This window comes from Anser cygnoides, chromosome 5 (assembly GCF_040182565.1).
Source record: "Anser cygnoides isolate HZ-2024a breed goose chromosome 5, Taihu_goose_T2T_genome, whole genome shotgun sequence".
In the NCBI taxonomy this organism is placed as follows: domain Eukaryota; kingdom Metazoa; phylum Chordata; class Aves; order Anseriformes; family Anatidae; genus Anser; species Anser cygnoides.
In genome coordinates, this window is record NC_089877.1 from 50023419 (window position 1) to 50027956 (window position 4538).

The following is a 4538-nucleotide window of genomic DNA, read 5'->3' on the forward strand; positions in this document are numbered from 1 at the left end:
CGTAATCTGAAGAAATGATATTTTTGTGTTTGAAATTGCATTCTGTGTTAGAACAAACTGTCTTCCTTTACAGTCTTCAAGTAGCTTAAAAACTTTTGCTTCTGATACCCCACTTAAAAGGGTGTAATTTTTCCTTTTTAACTCCCCTTTATACAGATATTTGAAACTTCCTGTGGAAAATGTTGATTTGCTTTCAATATGTATGTTTTGAAAGCATGAATTCCTTAGCAGCTTGTGTAAAACAAACAAAAGAATCCACAAAAAGAATTGGACTGAAATAATTTTCATAGCAATAGCAACCCGTTTTTGGTATGTATGCTAAAACAAATGGAAATTTGCAGGAGAAAATATAATATCCCTACAATATCCCAAACCTAGAAAAGAGAAACAAATCGGGAATAATTAGAGGATTTTCCACACTCTTGTATCAAAGACTGCTGAAGTGCTTATTCTGCTTCAACATTACTTCAGTATTTTGACTTATCCAGTGATGTAAGAGCAAGGGTAGGTTGAGATTCCCTTTTTAATATTGATTATTATTAGTAGTACTACCAGTAATAGTAGGAGTTTAGCTGTAACAATTTTCAGCTGTGAGATGCAGAGCAGCTTGTCCTGCTCCAGCAGCTGGGCTCTGGCAGAGACCTGGCAGCGCACGGGGTTTCAGTGGCTTTGAGTGGGGTGCCCAGTGGGTGGCAGCCATCCTCTGTCCCGTGCTGGTGGCAGCCACCGGCTCTGAGAAACCAAAGGTGAGGACACACAGATGCAGAGAGGCAATGGAAAAGCAGGAGGAAGGAAAGAGTCGTGGGTGAAGCCGCTGCCACACCACCGTGACCGGCTGCGCTGCCCTGCACCTCACAGGGCGAGCTGGGAAGGGCTGAGTGCAAATGGCCCTGACTGTCAGAGAAGAGGAAGGAAGAGCTGTTTATGTGAGTATGCTCTTTGATTTGACTTCTCCCAATACTCAGGTCAGTGGTCAGAAGGTGTTAACTGGCAATAAATCAAATTAAGACAAGCCCCTTGAGCTAGGCCTCTGTGTCCCCTCAGCCCTGTGGAGGAAACCCTCTCAAGGCCCGCTGACCTGGGTGAGGTGCTGAATTACAGGCTTATGTCCATGTCTAAAATGGCTTCTGCAGTTTATGTTTAGCAACGTTATGGCTCCCATCAAGCAGCATATTTGGTATGAAACCTTCAAGAGGTGTATGTGGTATATGATTTTTACCCAGATAAATAAATGGGGTGGAACATGGAATTTCTTGAAAACAAACTGCTCTTAATTTAGCTGTGTTACTTGCGGTATGGTTAGGCAGGCAGGAGCCAACTGACATCAAGAGCAACAGAGAAACTTGTCATTTAGGAACAGATACTAACAAAGCGTGAGCTGCAACCATATGTGGAACAAACATCTTTACTGCGTCAGGCGTGACTTCTACTTGCTCTTGTTGAGCTGAGCACCGCAGGGCACCGGGTGCTCCGGAGGGGAGGCATATGGAGAGGTTCTGGCGGAGGTCAGCCGGGTCCTCACTAGGACAAAGGGCTGGAAGCCTGGAGCGAACATCCAAGGTTGGTAGACACAGGGTTTCTGATAGGAGTTGCAAAAGAAAAATCTCTTTTTCATCTTTTGTTCAGAGCCTTGGATGTGAGGGATCTACCTGCATTTCTGTGTGACCAGATCTTTGGGCTGGTGGGAGTTCTCTGTATTATGGTGTGCCTCGCTGACTGGTTAGAATTGCATTACTTACTCTAGTCTTAAATGTCAAAGTATGTTAGCTGTGCATCTCTTGCGTCTTTCATGATACTGACGCTTTTCTTTGGTATTGTCATATGTTTGGTGTATGAGCCATTATTAAACCTGTTGGACAAAGACCTAATATTTTCGTGGGGTTGGGGATAGAGGGAAGAGTGTGTTTATGGGGGTGGAAGGCATTAATCTGGCTGCTGGAAAGCCAGAAAATGTGCAGGGGGGACTTCATCCTGCAGGGAGGCTGAAGTGTGGGATGGTGCTGGCTATGCTGGTATACATGCATCCTGGTCTGAACAAAATTCCTCCTTTATCTTTTCTGTTAGTCAAGTAGATGCATCAGCCCTAGTGTTCCCAAGAAGAAAGGGGAAGAATACCAGTCAGACAGGGAGAGAAAATATGGAGAAACAATGAATTTTTAGAGCGTATTAAATCATCTAGTCATGGCCATTGTAAATGGCCTGTACAAATCACCCATTTTGTGTTGCAACATAAACATAATTGTTTATGCTGATTACAAGAAGAAGAAAGATTGTGAAAATCAGCCTGGTGGTTATAGTGATGGGATACAAGTGTATTTTTATTCCATGTTGTGGTTAGTGTCTGAATGGATTATTTTCTCACAATTTCTTTCCTTGCCTTCTTTTTGCTACAACAATTTCTAATCAGGTATTCCTTCTGATGGAGCAAGTTTTCGAACCTTAGAGTGAAAGTGTAGATCATTTGCTGGGGACCAACATGCGTGAGTTACAGTAAGGTTGGAGTATAACTGTTGTCCCTGATTCCTACTGCCACAGTAGGGAATTAAAATTAAGTTTGGTGAGTAAGTTCAATGAGAGTGTGAGCCCTTTTCCTGATACGTTATTATGTGATGGCTCGTGTAGTATTAGTGATCTGATTGCACCTCAATTATGTGTTGATGTGTATAAAACTTTTTTTAATGAGCCTCGATTTCCTTTTAAAATGGTAGGGGATTGGAGAGAGGGGAAAAAAAGTGACCAAAAAAAGTCAAACTTTCCTTGGCTCTGAAATCAGAAGCTTTAAAACCTACAATGGCATACAGGGGCATTGATGTCAGAGCGTTTCCTCAGCTGAAAGCAAACACTTGTCCATTCACCCCTTGGGTAAGGGAAATTGTTAGGAAAAAAAAAAAAAGAAATCATAAAAAATTGAAAAACAAGGCCGCACAGTGTGTGGAGAGTGGACTTAATTGGTTGCATTGGGAAATCATCAATAAAAGTCCCTTCTTTTGATTTGACTCACTGCAGACTGTCTTTCTCAAGTTGTCACTTGGCTGTATGTGTGGTAGATTGAATGGCATCTGTTTCATTTTGCTGTAGAAATATGCCTGAACATATAACGTGAAGTGTTTGGTTGATCACATTTTTTTTTCTAGTGCAAGGTCTCCAGGGAATCATCCAATAAAAACTGGCAAGTGCTACTGTTAGGAATAAATGCAGAGCCCTTGAAATCAAATGAAGCTTACATGTAATTATAAAACCCACACAGAGATGGAAAACCAAAGCCAATTAGCAAATGCTATCATTTGCTTCTCTCTGGGAATTTAGCTTGCAGTCTCCACTCTTTGTTAATGCTAAACATGAATGTAGACTTGATTGTCGGTAACGCTATCCCATTTTGCCTTAAGAAATAAGACGCTCCATGCTTCCATGTGCCTATTTCGAGACAGAGGTTCCCCAGATCCTCATGTGGTGGGTTGATGCTGGCCAGCAGCTGAGCACACGCACATCTTAGTCAAAACTCCAAGCGTGGCAGCCTATGGTTTGCTATGAGGGAAGCTAACTCCGTTCCAGCCAGACCCAGCATAACACATTTGGATACCATCTTTCAAAACGATGTCCTTCCTTGATAGAGGAATTAGGTGCTGCAAGTCTGATGACTGATGAAGATATTAATATCTCTGGCTAGCTGTAGCAAGGTAAAATAAGGCTAGACTGGAAAAAAAGTAAAGTACTGGAAAAGGAAAAAAAGTCAAAGAAAGAGTCAAAGTTAGCTTAACAGCTTTGTGGGAATAACTTACAAAATGGGCCTTAATCAAATGTCATGATGATTAATAAGACACTTTCTTATAAGTTTCTAAGGATAAATCCAAAGAGATGAGGTAAGATATGAGCACTGAGAAGAGGGAAGGACTCCTATCTTTATTGCTTAAAAATCAAAGTTGAATAGGAGGCAAAAAGAGAAAGGAAGGTGACAGAGAAAGAAGAAAGCTTACCTGATTAAATCTTCCTAATCATTCTGAAAGTGTGACAAAATATCTAATCAGAAAGGCATTGAAAAACTGTCTAGGGAATGGAAGATAATTTTGTTGAGATATCTAATACTAATTTTCATCTAAAGGTGGCACTAGCCCTTTGCAGTTGGAGTTTTTGTTGAGAGATGGGAAATGCAGATACCAAGAAGCCCTCAACTAATCCAATGCTTACCATTAATCCCAGACAAACCATCATTAGTATCTGGTTTTATCCTGCTAAGTCCTTGCTGGATCGTGAATTATGTAACCTGTGTTTTATTAACATGCAATGGCAGCTTATTATCAGGCCGGTTACCTCAGAAAATGGGAGTGGGAAAATGCAAATGTGCCACTTTCTGTTCTTTATTGTTTGTTTGAGGGATTTTTCAGGAATTCTTGAAGAAGTGAGCATATGCTTTCTGATTGTTCCATAAATAAACTTAAAACTCACTGAGAGTATTGCCTGGCAAAAAGCAGCTGTTTGAAATATTACTTAGACCTTTTCTATTTAGCCAGTATTAAATGTTGATAAACATAACTTGGAAA